Raw genomic sequence first — 15,561 nt, forward strand, 5'->3', positions numbered from 1 at the left:
GCATGGAATGGGGGTGGGGGTGGGGACCAGCTCAGGGGCTTCCATTTGCAAAGGGGAATTAAAGAAAGAATATTGCTTAACCATGGCTCTGGCTTGATTTATGTTTGGCTGTGTTGGGAGTGGAGTGACAGAGGAGGCCTCAACTCACCTTGCCCCGACTCCAGGGCAAATTGGAGTAAATTTTATGGTGGTCATAATAATATCTACCATCTAAGACTTGTATTATAAATATTATAAGGTAATTAATATTAATTATAATTATAGATAGCATCTATTGAACACTTAATGTGTGCCAGGCTCTATGCTAAACACTTTATGTAGATAATTTTATTTAGTCTTTGTTACGAACCTCATGAGGTAGGTACCCATTTTATAGATGGGAAGCTAGCAAAAAGAGGTAACAGACTTGTCTAAGGTTTTTCATGTACTAAATGGAAGAACTGGGATTCAACCTCAGGATGTTCAACTCTTAATTTGTGCTCTTAACTATTTGAACATTACTAGACGAACTATTTGTTATATAGCACACTGTATATAGTATATGTCAGACAATAAGTGCCTTTTATACACTATGGCATTCGTGCATGCATGTATCCATCCATTGTATGCCAGGCACTTTGTTAGGCACTGGAGAGTCAGCATTGAACAAGAATATTTTTTTATGGGTTTGCAGTCTAAAGGGCGAATGAAACATTAAAGAAATAAGGACACAGATAACATCCTTATGAGGCAGGGGTTAATCACCCCATTTTATGAATGAGGAAATTATGATTCAAAGACATCAAGTAACTTGCTCAAGGTCACACAGCTGATAGTCGGCAGATCCATGGTTCAAAAACAGTCTATTTGACTCCAAAGATCATGTCCCTCTCTTCTTTTTTAAAGCTTAGTTTTTGTTTTTTAATTTTTATTTATTTACTTATTTATTTTTACAGAGACAGAGAGTGGGTCAGAGAGAGGGATAGACAGGGACAGACAGGAATGGAGAGAGATGAGAAGCATCAATCATTAGCTTTTCATTGCGCGTTGCAACACCTTAGTTGTTCATTGATTGCTTTCTCATATGTGCCTTGACTGTGGGCCTCCAGCAGACTGAGCAACCCCTTGCTGGAGCCAGCGACCTTGGGTTCAAGCTGGTGAGCTCTTGCTCAAACCAGATGAGCCTGCGCTCAAGCTGGCGACCTCAGGGTCTCGAACCTGGGTCCTCCGCATCCCAGTCCGACGCTCTATCCACTGCGCCACCGCCTGGTCAGGCCCTCTCTTCTTTTTTAAAAAACAAAACTTTATTTTATCTGATTACAGATATAAGAGTTTTTTGAATATTATTTTTTAAATTTTATTTATTCATTTTAGAGAGGAGAGACAAAGGGAAAGAGAGACAGAGAGGAAGAGAGAGAGGAGAGAGAGACAGAGAGAAGGTGGGGAGGAGCTGGAAGCATCAACTCCCATATGTGCCTTGACCAGGCAAGCCCAGGGTTTCGAACCAGCAACCTCAGTATTTCCAGGTCGACGCTTTATCCACTGCGCCACCACAGGTCAGGCAGAATTATTTGAATATTAAAGAGTCCATAAGTATATAATGTAAGTGATCCATGCCCTCAAAATCTCAACTTTTCAAAAATTCAATAATTAGTATATACCCCTTACTCCTTTTTTTGTAGATATATTTTATTCTATATAAAAATAAAAATGGGCCCTGGCCAGACAACTCAGTGGGTTAGGGCATTGTCCTGAAGTGTAGACGTTGCCAGTTTAGTCCCTGGTCAGGGCACATACAGGAACAGATCTGTGTTCCTGTAGCTATCTCTCTCTTTCTTTCTCTCCCCCTCCCTCCCTTCTTCTTTATCTAAAATCAATAAGTAAAAAAAAATTTTTTAATAAATAAAAATAGGATGATATTATTCACAGTCTACAATTTCCTTTATTTCTACTTACCAATGTAATGGGCAATTTTCCATGTCAATATCAATACATATATACCTACCTAATTATTTATAAATATGCATCATAGTTCATTGTCGGGTTTAACTAGTTTCCTATTGAGTATTTAAGTGGTTTCCAGTGCAACTTTTAATATCCTTGTCCTGACATTTTTAGGTGCTTGAGCCACACCTATAAGTCACACCAACTCGCCTAGGATGGATTATAGTGCTTTCCATGGAGCATATTTCGGGGGGGGGGGCATGTGGGTCTCTTGGGGTCATTTTCTTTCTTAAATATACAAATGACCTGGCCGGTTAGCTCAGCGGTAGAGCGTCGGCCTGGCGTGTGGGGAACCCGGGTTCGATTCCCCGCCAGGGCACACAGGAGAAGTGCCCATTTGCTTCTCCACCCCCATCCCCTCCTTCCTCTCTGTCTCTCTCTTCCCCTCCCGCAGCCAAGGCTCCATTGGAGCAAAGATGGCCCGGGCACTGGGGATGGCTCCTTGGCCTCTGCCCCAGGCGCTAGAGTGGCTCTGGTCGCAGCAGAGCGATGCCCCGGAGGGGCAGAGCATCACCCCCTGGTGGGCAGAGCGTTGCCTCTGGTGGGCGTGCCGGGTGGATCCTGGTCGGGTGCATGCGGGAGTCTGTCTGACTGTTTCTCCCCATTTCCAGCTTCAGAAAAATACAAAAAAAAAAAAAAAAGGTCAAAAAAATATATATATATATACAAATGACAGCTTTGAATAAAAGATCTGTTTAATGGAACAATTCTTATTTTCATTTCTTTTTTTTTTTTTTTTTTTTAAAAGATTTTGCCCTGGCCTGTTGGCTCAGTGGTAGAACGTGTGGATGTCCCGGGTTCAATTCCGGAACAGGGCACACAGGAGAAGTAACCATCTGCTTCTCCACCCCTCTATAAAGCTGTTAAAAAAATAAAAAAGACATAATATTTGGAAATAACAACTAGAGCAGAACACATGCAGCCTCTATGACCGAGCAATCCTAGTCCTAGGTATATATCCAGCAGAAAACTGTACACATGTTCATCCAAAGACATGTACAAGAATATTTATAGTAGTATGATTAAAAATAGACCTCAAGTGGAAACTGAAATGCTCATTACCGGTAGAGTGATAAATTGTGATACATTCAAAAAGGAAATGTATGAATCAATGAAAAGGAATAAACTACAAGTATTTGCAATAATATAAATGAATTGCAAAAAACATAAAATTGAACAAAAGCAGCCAGACTCCAGAGTATATTCTGTAAGATTCCATTTATATAAAATGTAACACCTGGGGGAGCAAAGCTATGGAGATAGAGGTCAAGATCCTGTTTTACCTTCAGGGGCCTGGCTAATAACATGAAGGGGCTTTTGTGGGCTAAGAATATTTCTCCCTTTTTCGTTCACTTCTTATATTCTAATTTTTTTTGATCTTTTTTTCCCTAAGAGTAAGCCATTGCTTGCCCATAATAAGCCTTTATTGAAAGTAGAAGAAGGCCCCAGCCAGGTAACTCAGTTGTTTAGAGCATCGTCCTGATATGCCAAGGTTGCAGGCTTGACACCCAGTCAGGAATCTTGATCCCCACATACAAGATTCAACAAATGAATGTATAAATAAGTGGAACAACAAATCAGTGTTTCTCTCTCTACCTAAAATCAATAAATAAAACTTAAAAAAAGTAGACGTGACTCTTCTTCTATCCTACTGCAGCGATTTTCAACCTTTTTCATATCATGGCACACAAACTAATTACTAAAATTCCACAGCACACACAAAAAATTTTTTTTGCAAACCTGACCAAAAAAATAGGTATAATTTTGAATCATTCGCACTGGATGGCTATTGTGTTGACTGTTGACATTTTTATTTGACAGTCTAAGAGAAAAGAGATCAGTGCCTCTGACTAAATAGTCAAGTATTGCATTTTTTTTTCCTTTGTTTGTTTGTTTGTTTTAGGAGAGAGGAAAAGAAAGGTGGGAGGGGTGAGAGAGAGAGAAGCATTAACTCATTGTTCCACTTAGTTGTGCATCCATTGATTGCTTCTCACACCTGCCCTGACTGGGGCTTGAACTGGCGCCCTTGGGTGGATGGAAACGGTGCCCACAGGATTGAGCCAGCAACCTCAGCCTTCTGGGAGAACACACTATCCACTGCACCACTGGCTAGGGCAGGTATTGCATGTTTTGAACATTCTTATGGTGTTAAAAATCGCTGTCCTATTGTCTGAAAATTGTTGAGCTGATTTTCTAATAAAAAGATACTTTACTGCCATCTACTGGTAAATTACCACAATAAATTTGTAAACTATAATGTCTACCAGTGAATGGCACCCACTTAGATATGCTGATGTCCTTCTGCGAGACACAACTTGTCCAGCTAAATGTGGTAAACTTGTCACTGGGCACTGTTGTGATGAACCCCACAGACACTAGAATGTTGGTGCTCTCTAGGTGGTTTTGTTCTTTTTTGGTTTTATTCCTATTTTATGTTCTTAAAGACATGGTTTAAGTATTCACTATCAATCTTTTTTTTTTTTTTTTTCAGAGACAGAGAGAGTCAGAAAGAGGGATAGATAGAGGCAGACAGACAGGAACGGAAAGAGATGAGAAGCATTATCATCAAGTTTTCGTTGTGACACCTTAGCTGTTCATTGACTGCTCTCTCATATGTGCCCTGACCACGGGCTTTCAGCAGACCGAGTAACCCCTTGCTCAAGCCTCCAAGCTGGTGAGCTTTGCTCAAACCAGATGAGCCTGCGCTCAAGCTGGCGAACTCAGGGTCTCGAACCTGGGTCCTCTGCATCCCAGTCCTCCGCTCTATCCACTGCGCCACTGACTGGTCAGGCTTCACTATCAATCTTATCACTGCAAAGCTTAAGCCTATTTGGACAAACATATGAAAGCAGAAGTTCAATAAATGTTAATCAAATTGTTCACATCAAAGAACAATTGATCTGCTTTTTCTTTACCCAAATCCGTATCCAAAACAATCCTAGATGTTTTAGGACTGCTTTTCTTGCTCATAACATTCTGTGAAACAACTTGATAACCTCTTTAAAGGCCTCTGTTAATTTGATGCTTGTTGAGGCCTTGTAAGTGTTAGGCACTCTTCTAAACATTTTATAACTTCTAATTCACTTAATCCTCTACTAATTCATTTAATCCTTTAATCTTCATCTGTAAGGTGCTCTTATTATCTGCACCTTACAGATGAGGCAACTGAGATACAAAAAAGTTAAGTTATATTACAAGTGATGGTATTACAAAAATACTTTCTTTGGGGAACTTACAGGCTATTATGGACACAAAACAAAATAGAAAACATGTAAAAATTAAAAACAAACAAAATAAAGGAGAAAAATACTTTGGACTCTGTCAGACAAGTATTTATCTCTGTTTGGTCCCAGTTTTCTCATCTATGTAACAAGGATGTTGGATTTGCCCAAGGTCACATAGCTAGTAAATAGCAGAGTTAGAATCCACCCTGGCCGGTTGGCTCAGCGGTAGAGCGTCGGCCTGGCGTGCGGGGGACCCAGGTTCGATTCCCGGCCAGGGCACATAGGAGAAGCGCCCATTTGCTTCTCCACCCCCCCCTCCTTCCTCTCTGTCTCTCTCTTCCCCTCCCGCAGCCAAGGCTCCATTGGAGCAAAGATGGCCCGGGCGCTGGGGATGGCTCCTTGGCCTCTGCCCCAGGCGCTAGAGTGGCTCTGGTCGCGGCAGAGCGAAGCCCCGGAGGGGCAGTGCATCCCCCCTGGTGGGCAGAGCGTCGCCCCCTGGTGGGCGTGCCGGGTGGATCCCGGTGGGGCGCATGCGGGAGTCTGTCTGACTGTCTCTCCCCGTTTCCAGCTTCAGAAAAATACAAAAAAAAAAAAAAAAAAAGAATCCAAACTTGGGTATTTTGGCTTTAGAGCCCAATCTTGTAATCACTACGCTACACTTATTGCCAGTCCATGGCCTGTTTCTGCATCTTTACTGCCTTCGTGTGGGCAACAAATATTTGTTGTCTGTGCTCCCGTTAGTTTCACCTATTGGATATGTAGGTACCCAAGTGGGCCCCTGTCTCCTAGTTCCCTGTGTTCTTTCTAATCCCCAAAAAACTCTAACCTTCAGTTTAAGGACATGGAAAACATGGTAAAAAAAAACATGAGGATAGGGGGGCAGGTTCTGGCATATGCATATATTTTTAAGTTATGGTAAAATATATACATATACATATAACATAAATTTTGCCATTTTAACTATCAATATTTTTAACTGTACAGTTTACTGGCATTAAGGACACTCACATTGTTATGCAACCATCACTACCACCATCTCCAGAACTTTTTCATCTATCCCAATTGAAACTGTACTCACTCAGCAGTAACTTTCCACTCCCCCTTCCCCCAACCCTTGGCAATCACTAATCTACTTTCTGTCTCTATGAATATGATTACTCTAGGAACTTCACATAAGAGGAATCATATATTTGTCCTTTTGTGGCTGGCTTATTTCACTTAGCATAATGTCTTCAGGTTTATCCATGTTGTAGCATGTGCCAAAATCTCCTCCCTTGATAAGGCTGAATAATATTCTGGTGTATGTAAAGAACTACTTTTGCTTCTCCGTTCATCTGTTGATAGACACTGGGCTGCTTCTACCTTTTGGCTATGGTGAATAATGCTGCTATGAACATGATGTATAAATAGCTCTTCAAGTCCCTGCTTCTACTTTTTTTGGGTAAATATCCAGAAGTGGAATTGCTGGATCAATCAGATGGTAATTCTATGTTTAACCTTTTGTGAAACCACAAGCACTATCATTATCTCCATACTTCAGATGGGTAAACTGAGGCTGGAAGAACGGAGTTGTCCAAGAATACACAGCTAGAAGCCTTCCATAAAGCTGTGCAGTGACTCTGAAGTGGGGCAGGAGCCACAGAGGACATCACAGCGCAAGGAGACACAGAGACCCATTGGGTCCCGGTACCAAGCTCTGCACCCAAGTGAGCGGATGCGCGCTCCGCCTCCCGCGCTTGGGGACGTTTGGTCACGTGAACAAGCCCCACCCACCCCTGGTCCGCCCCCGCCCCGCCCCCTCCCGCACTCCCTCCCTCTCTCCCCTCCCTCCCCCTCCCTCCCCGGCCCGGTCCGGCCCATCCCCCTCCCCGCCGGCTCCCTGAGGCCCTGCCGGGTCGGGCTGCTGGCAGCCGGGCGCCGACGGCCGGACAGACGGGCGCCCGCGAGGACGGACGGACGAACTCACGGAGGGCCGCGGGCACGCACGGCCCGGGCCGGTGCTCCGAGGCCCGGCCGGGAGCGCTGGGGCCGCGCTCAGGTGAGGTGACGGCGACGCGGACACGTAAGGGGTGGGCCCGCCGACCGTCCGGGGTCCCGGGCCGCTGGCTCCGCTGGAAGCAGGCACCGCCCGGGCCCGGCGCGGGAAAATGGCGCCGGCCGATCGCGGAGCGCAGCCCCTGTACGGGCCCGGCCCGGAGCCGCCCCGCCCGCCCGCCCGCCTGCCCGCCGTGCTCGTGTCCCCGTCGCCATGTTGGGGAGCGGGCCCCGGGCCTGCGGGCGGGGACGCTGGAGGAGTGGGGGCCCGGCCGGGCTTGGAGAGGGTGCCGGGCGCGGGGTCTGGGGCGCTGCGGGAGTGCAGAGCGGGCCGGGGTCTGCACGGGGTGGCGTTCCAGGCCCGAGGAACTGGCGGGAGCCGGACGTGAGGTCGTGGCCGGGTCGCAGACAAGGGACTCTGGGTCCAAACGGAACCGGGGTCGGGGTCCATGGAGCGTGGGAGGCAAGACCTGGAGCCGGGTTAGACCGTGGGCGGTGTTCAAGACCCCAGCGCCGGTAGGACCCGGAGGGGCGTGGGGTCCGAGCCCAGGCTGTCAGGACTGTGGCAGTTCTTTGGGCGAGGAGGAAGGGGTTGTTGAGAAATGGGGGCTCTTTGGGTGTCCGATCGGGGCAGTCCTCGGAGTCGCGGGGCTGAATTGCAAGACCGTATAACTAACTCCTAAGGGACCGGGGACATATGTGCCCCCAAGATACTCCACTCCTTTTTGGGGAGAGCAACAAAAAAAGGGAAAGGTTCGATAAGGAAAAGAAAAAAAGAAGGATGAGGTTTGGGAGCAGGAGCTGGCCAGCAAAAGGGGTGCAGGATGTAACTGGTTGGCAAGAAGAGAGGCTCCATCAACTTAGGGAGTTTGTGTGTGTCTTTAAAGGGAGGGACCGGCCTGTTTGTGGGCGGTGACCTAAGGTGTCTTCCCAGGAAGGGGACAGCCCACTGTTTTAAGAGCAGGGTCACCTGGGGAGGTCATCGGAAAGGCAGTTTTGAAGCCAGTAAGAATAGTGAGGTAATGAATGTATAAAGACTACAAAGGTCTTAGAGATACTGTAACAATTTCAGATGAAGTATTAATTTTAGCTGATACATAGAAAGGTAAAGTTGACTTCTCAACATCTCAGAAGTTAGTGACAGAGAGGGTACTGGCATGCTTGTCTGCTGCCTCATTCAACACACTGCCCTTGAGGAATTTGCAGGTGGGCAGAAAAATGTTAAGAAATCAAGCATGGCAACTTATGTCAAAGAACTATTAATTTACCTTGTTTTTGTAATGAGTTTGTCAGTTCAAAGACTGAGGGGGATACAAAATGTATAGGAAACCAGGTGGTCATTTCTAGCCCACCTGCATTTGTGCAAAAAAGTTATTTTCAGGGCTCTTTTGACTTCTAATTTTATAGAGTTCTAAGAGATGCTCCCTTTTTATTCTAGGTGTTTACTATATAACAAAAGGACATAAAAAACCTTTTAAAAAAAACTGTGAACAATGGCAGAGACCTACGATCTCTATCGTGATCAAATTTGAATTAAAGGGAAGAGTTGAAAGTTCAATTGGGCTATGGGAGAGTTGTGAGGGAAAATGCAAATCAGTCATGATAGAGTAGTTCTAGGGCTCCCATATAATCAAAAAGGACTTTAAACAAAAAGGTTGTAAGGACATTTTATAATAATAATATTTCCAATATATATTCAATACATACGTTTTATAAGTATATAAAGCAATGTGATTCATTTTGTGTGGATCTAACAAAGAAAGAACCTTGTCTGTGCCATGGGCCCCTCTAGCATCTAGTAAAGCTTATAGACTGCTCTCAGAATAATATTTATAATTACATAAAACAATACATTTGATTACAAAGGAAACCAGTTATATTGAAATACAGTTACCAAAATACACAGATTATGATATAGTAATATAGATACACTTCTTTGTCGGCACATTATAAAAATTTAGAACTATAATTTTAAAGATGTGATCAGCACAAATAATATTTTAAGATATCTACAACTGTAGTATGATATAAAGATATCTGTGATTACTGTGATAGAGTCACAGATCCTGCTAATACTAGAATGGTTTATTGCCTGAATTCATATTTGAAGAAGATAACTCAGAGAGGTTAGTGAAAATAAAGAAGTAATTTCTTATTCAAGTTCATGGATTCCTTTCACCCCAGAAATTCTATCTGTGGACTCCTGTCTATGAATCCCAGGTTAAGAAACCCTAATCTGACCTGACCTGTGGTGGCGCAGTGGATAAAGCGTCCACCTGGAAATGCTGAGGTCGCAGGTTCAAAACCCTGGGCTTGCCTGGTCAAGGCACATATGGGAGTTGATGCTTCCAGCTCTTCCCCCCTTCTCTCTCTCTCTCTCTCTCTCTCTCTCTCTCCTCTCTAAAATGAATAAATAAAAAATTGGGGAAAAAATTAAAAAAAAAAAAAAAGAAACCCTAATCCTACCATAAAGCATGTCTTCCATTCAATGTACATGGTTTTTTTCTTAAAGAATTTATTGATTTTAAAGAAAGGAGAGAGAGAAAGGGTGGTGGGAGGGAGTGGGAAGCATCAACTTGTAGTAGTTGTTTCTCATATGTGCCTTGACCAGGCAAGCCTTGGGTTTTGAACCGGTAGCTTCAGCATTCCAGGTCCACGCCTGTCCACTGTGCCACCACAGGTCAGGCCATTCAATATCCATTTGCTGTGTGCTAAACATCAACTGCATGTCAAGCATTAAGCTGGGCTTTGAGAATTCAAACTTCTTTAGAGCAGGGTCAGTTTTACTTTTGATATTCAGTCCCTTTAGAGTAGACAATGATAGTTCAGGATGGTAAATGCCAAAGGAGAGTTATCAAAGTTTGTAAGGACACAGAAGTGGGCATGTCTCTGCTCTAGGAATCAGGGAAGGTTTTGTGAAAGGATGACATTTGAGATGTGTCCTGAAAGGTAGAGGAGTTGACCACATGGCGAGTTGGAGAGAAGAGTAATTGAATGTGGCTGGAGCATTTTGTGTGAGTGAATGTGTGTGTGTGTGTGTGTGTGTGTGTGTGAGAGAGAGAGAGAGAGAGAGAGAGAGAGAGAGAGAGAGAGATGGAGATGAGCCTGGGAATATTGATTAGCATCTGGTTGTGAAGGACCTTACTAAGGAGTTTGGACTAAATCCTTAGCTGATAGGGGGGCATTCAGGGTCTTTGAGGAGAGAAATATGTTATGAGGTTTAATTTCAGAGTCTTCAAGGAGGGGATTATATTATGAGGGTTAATATTTAGGAGCTAAATGGATGTTCCTTTAGAAGGAGGGTGATCTAGAGAGCAGGGAAGAAGTAATGAGGGCTTGAACTCAGGCAGAGACTTTGAGCATTGAACAGCATTAGAATTTTCAGGTGTTGATAATTGACATTGTGTGTGAGTGGTAAAAGAAATTTTTTAGATTTCTATTGAATAGTTCGGGATGGTGGCTGTCAAAGAGGTTAAAAATATGAATGTAAAATGAAGTGAGAATTGTCACAGTTAATAAGGGAGAAGATGCTCTTTGGTAGAGTGATAGACTTTTGAGAACCACTCCAAAACTGTCAAATGTCGTTTTTGCTTCAGGAAATTAGAAGTCAGCAGATATAAAAGTCAGGGAGAGATGGGAAATAGTCTTGGAGTGTAGGAAAATCACAACTATGTCAGGGTTCCACAAGTTATGGCCCATAGGTCAAATATGGCCCACTACCTACTGATGTAAATAAAGTTTTATTGGAATACTGGCACACTTATTAACATACTGTCTTTGGTTGCTTTCACACTATCAATGGCAGAGTTGAGGTTGTGATAGAGAATATATAGCTCACAAAGCTGGAAATATTTACTCTGTGGTCCTCCACAGACATTTGCCAGTCCTTGATCTGTGTGTTTGAATGTTGGCTGTTCAACTGCTATTTTGTCATCTAGTTCCTAAACAATGGAGAATAACCATCCTGGCTCTGTCCTTCTGCCTGGGTCCCCCACGCTCTGTGTACCTGCAGCATGACGCACATCCCTGAATGTTTTATATTGGTCAGTGATGCCAGGGTCTGCTGTTCTCAGTTCTGCTTTGTGGCAAATGTGGTAATGCCAAATATTTACAGCTTAGACTATGCTGGGGCTGGTTTTGCCATTTTTCTCTTAGATTGTCTTTTTCAAAAGATTTGTTTATATTTTCTGGTTAATCCTTTGTTGGTTATATGTATTACAGATGCCATTTTCCAGTTTGTTGCTAATCTTTTAAATCTCATTAAGTTGTCTTTTGTTAAAAAGAAGTTCTGCCCTGGCCGGTTGGCTCAGCGGTAGAGCGTCGGCCTAGCGTGCGGAGGACCCGGGTTCGATTCCTGGCCAGGGCACATAGGAGAAGCGCCCATTTGCTTCTCCACCCCTCCGCCGCGCTTTCCTCTCTGTCTCTCTCTTCCCCTCCCGCAGCCAAGGCTCCATTGGAGCAAAGATGGCCCGGGCGCTGGGCATGGCTCTGTGGCCTCTGCCTCAGGCGCTAGAGTGGCTCTGGTCGCAATATGGCGACGCCCAGGATGGGCAGAGCATCGCCCCCTGGTGGGCAGAGCGTCGCCCTATGGTGGGCGTGCCAGGTGGATCCCGGTCGGGCGCATGCGGGAGTCTGTCTGACTGTCTATCCCCGTTTCCAGCTTCAGAAAAATGAAAAAAATAAATAAATAAAATGAAAAAAAAAAAAAAAAAAGTTCTGATTTTTAATAAAGTCGAATTTATCAATCTTCTCCTCCCCCAAGATTTTTTTTTTAAGTGCACCATGACTTTATTTTTTTTAAGATTTTATTTATTCAATTTTCAGAGAGGAGAGAGAGAGAAAGAGAGAGAGAGAGAGAGAAAGGGGAGGAGCAGGAAGCATCAACTCCCATATGTGCCTTGACCAGGCAAGCCCAGGGTTTCGAACCGGCGACCTCAGCATTCCAGGTCGACGCTTTATCCCACTGCGCCACCACAGGTCAGGCCTCCTCCCCCAAGATTTTGAAGTTATTCTTTATATTATCACCTTGAATCTCTACTGATTTGTCTTTGATGTTTAGACCTCTAATCCATCTGGAATTAACTTGTGTGTGGTGTGAGATAGGGACCAGTTTCGTATTTTTCCCTATGTACAGTTAATTATTCCAGCACCATTTATTGAATGGCTTTTGTTTTCAAATTGAGAGTTCTTTTGGTGGACTCTGAAGTTCTAATCCCAGCTCTACTGCTTGCTAATTGTGTAACCTTGAACAGGTTTCCTCAGTTTCCTCATCTTTATTTAGTTATTTTAAAGATTTTATTTAATAAGTTTAGAGAGAGGAGAGAGAGAAAAGGAGGGGAGCATCAACTTGTAGTAGTTGCTTCTTGTATGTGCCTTGACTGGGCAAGCCCAGGGTTTCGAACCAGCGACCTCAGTATTCGAGGTTGGCACTTTATCCACTGGGCCACCACATACACGTCAGGCCAGTTTCCTCATCTTTTTTTTTTTCTCTTCTTTACAGAGACAGAGAGAGTCAGAGAGGGGGATAGACAGAGAGACAGGAACGGAGAGATGAGAAGCATCAATCATTAGTTTTTCGTTGCGCATTGCAACACCTTAGTTGTTCATTGATTGCTTTCTCATATGTGCCTTGACCAGGCAGCTAGCTCCAGCCAAGCCAATGACCCCTTGCTCAAGCCAGCAACCTTGGACTTCAAGTCAGCGACCTTTGGGCTCAAGCTAGTGACAATAGGATCATATCAATGATCCCACGGTCAAGCTAGGGACCCCATGCTCAAGCTGGATGAGCCCACGCTCAACTTGGAGACCTCGGGGTTTCAAACTTGGGTCCTCAGTGTCCCGGCTGATGCTCTATCCACTAATTGCCACTGCCTGGTCAGGCATACAATATTTTTAATGTCATAAAATTTTATACAAATTTCAGAGTTTCTGACTTATCTTGAAAAATTGGAAGATCCGTCAACGCCAAGGCCATTTTCTGTCATAGTAATTCAATAAAAGCTGGAGCTTTTAGCTGGGATGTGTGTTTCCTGGTTTTCTAGATGGTCCTCACTACTCACTTGCTTTGCACATTCCCTTTTATCACACTGTAGGCATTTAATTTTCTGGTTCTTACTTTACTGAGGTTTTAAATATTTATCTTTCCTAAACCAGTAAATGACATACTGGGATAGGGTCAGAATGGCCAGAAACTGACAGATGTGTTTGTGGGCAGGTAAAAACTAAAATCTATTTCTAAGGCTGACTCATACTTGATTATAATGAATAAAGTGATAATTGAAATTAAAAGATGAGATGAAATTCAGTTCAAATCACTGAATATTTAGGCATCTACTGTATGCTGGCTACTGCATTAGAAATGACCACATTGGTGATAGAAAGGAAAATTAGCTAGCCAGCTTTATGAAATACTGCAGAGGCGGTCTCTTTACTTGTGATGTAGAGCTGTTTTCCAAAGGAGCAGTGGATGAGAGAGAGGACATGTAGGAATTCATTCACTGGACATTGAGCCCTACCACAGTACATCTGGCTAGAACTCTGTAGGACATGAAGATGAATGGAGCCAGGGTTTAGGTGTCATGAGGGTTGTATGTAATGTATGATGGTCCTGGGGTATCAAAGAATAGTACCTGAAAGAGGTAGCCTTTGAGTAGAGCTGCCAAGAATGGTTAGGATCCTAAAACTTAAAGAAGCAGGTTTTTGCAGGCTGAGTGAAAGCATGATTGTGGAGATGGGTGTTTAGAAGATAGTAACGAATCCAGTTTGGCTGGAGAACAAGATTATAACCGGGCTGCTGTTGGAGTGAAGGCTGAAAATGGAGATTGAACAACAGCAATAATAATAGTAGTAGCTCAGATTTTTTTTGCATGTATATTGTTTGCTAGACTAGTGTGCCAAGCATTCTATAAGTAGAATTTCATTTAAACCTCACAACAACCCTGTGAGATTGTGAGATAGGCATTATTTTTAATCTTTTTTTTTTTTTTTTTTTTTTTTAGTTAAAGAGACTGAGACATAAAGCTAACAATTGATGAAGAAAGAACTTAAGTCCAGGCAACCCAAGTCTCTTCATACTATACAACTGAATCATGGAGGGCTTTGACTCCTTTTCATTTCCAAGCTGAGAAGTTTGGACTTGACTAGTAATGGGGAGTCATCAAAAGTTTTTAGCCATATGGTGGCATAATTAGAGCTGTACATTAGGAAAGTAAGCCTGGTCATGAAGAGGAGAAACAGCATGGGGAGAAAGGAGAGATACGGAACTAGCTTGCTATCTCCTGCCTCACTAGGTTGGGTGCTCCTTGAGGACTGGACCTGTGTCTGTCTGTCCCTTCCTCCCTCTCTGTGGCCCCTGTGTCTACCTAGTGTGTTGTCTGGCACATTTACTTATTTAAAAAAATTTAATCTTTCGTATTTAACCTTGTTCTAAAATGACAAGGTGGCTGCCTAGGAGCTCAATAAACATTTGCTGAGTTAATAAATGAGTAGAAAAAAATAAAAAGTAAATGAGTAGATATATATATATATGTACAAATATGTATATATAGGGAGTACTATGACTTTGTTGGAAGGAGTAATGGAGCCCTAGAATTTGGTGATAAGCTATTTTATATATACACCCTATTAGGCAAAAAAACCAGAACCACATCTTCATTAACTTTTGAAGAATGGTATATTCTGTCTCACTTAGAATATTTTTCAGCTAGACTATTAATGATTAATTAATATTAACTATGTCAGTTAAAAAGCTAAGCTCATAGGAACAGTAGAATGGTGGTTGCTAGGGGCAAGTAGGTGGGGGAGATGGAGAGATGTTGGTCAAAGGGTACAAACTTCCAGTTATAAGATGAATAAGTTCTGGGGATTTGATGTACAGCATTGTGACTAGAGCTAACAAGACTTGAAAGTTGCTAAGAGAGTAGATCTTAAATGTTCTCAACACATACACAAAATGGTAACTATGTGAGGTGATGGATGTGTTAAGTAACCTTATTGTTGCATTTGTGATATATTTTTCAATATGTACGTGTACCAGTCTCATACACTTTAAACTTACACAATGTCATTCATTATATCTCAGTAAAGCTGGGGGGGAAATGATGACAGTTAATAATGTTAATGATCACCAAATTCAGAGAGTATTTAAATTTCAAATAGGTATTTAGGTTTGTATTTAGCATTAAGGAGCTGCAAATTCCCACCCCACCCCACTCCCACACACAGGAGGCAGAAGTTCCCATTAATCAGCTGTTTTACTGATATTGAACCATTGAATATAGAATTGGCATTAGTTCCATATACCATTTATGTACATTTTCCA

At 43.1% G+C, this 15,561-nt stretch overlaps 1 protein-coding gene across 11 annotated transcripts in view; it reads left to right on the forward strand.

Moving 5' to 3' along the window:
• Positions 1–7,045: 7,045 nt before the first annotated feature.
• NCOA6 (nuclear receptor coactivator 6) overlaps positions 7,046–15,561 on the forward strand; it is an 81,842-nt gene continuing 73,326 nt past the window's right edge. For 9 of the 11 annotated variants that reach the window (XR_010751461.1, XM_066384018.1, XM_066384016.1 and 6 more), the window contains exon 1: positions 7,046–7,245. The gene's annotated coding sequence lies outside the window, so the exon portion shown is untranslated. Of the gene's footprint in view, positions 7,246–7,623; positions 7,758–15,561 lie in introns of those variants that run through there. The other 2 variants (XM_066384020.1, XM_066384019.1) reach the window with 2 other exon arrangements.

This window comes from Saccopteryx leptura, chromosome 5 (genome assembly GCF_036850995.1).
Source record: "Saccopteryx leptura isolate mSacLep1 chromosome 5, mSacLep1_pri_phased_curated, whole genome shotgun sequence".
NCBI classification, from domain to species: domain Eukaryota; kingdom Metazoa; phylum Chordata; class Mammalia; order Chiroptera; family Emballonuridae; genus Saccopteryx; species Saccopteryx leptura.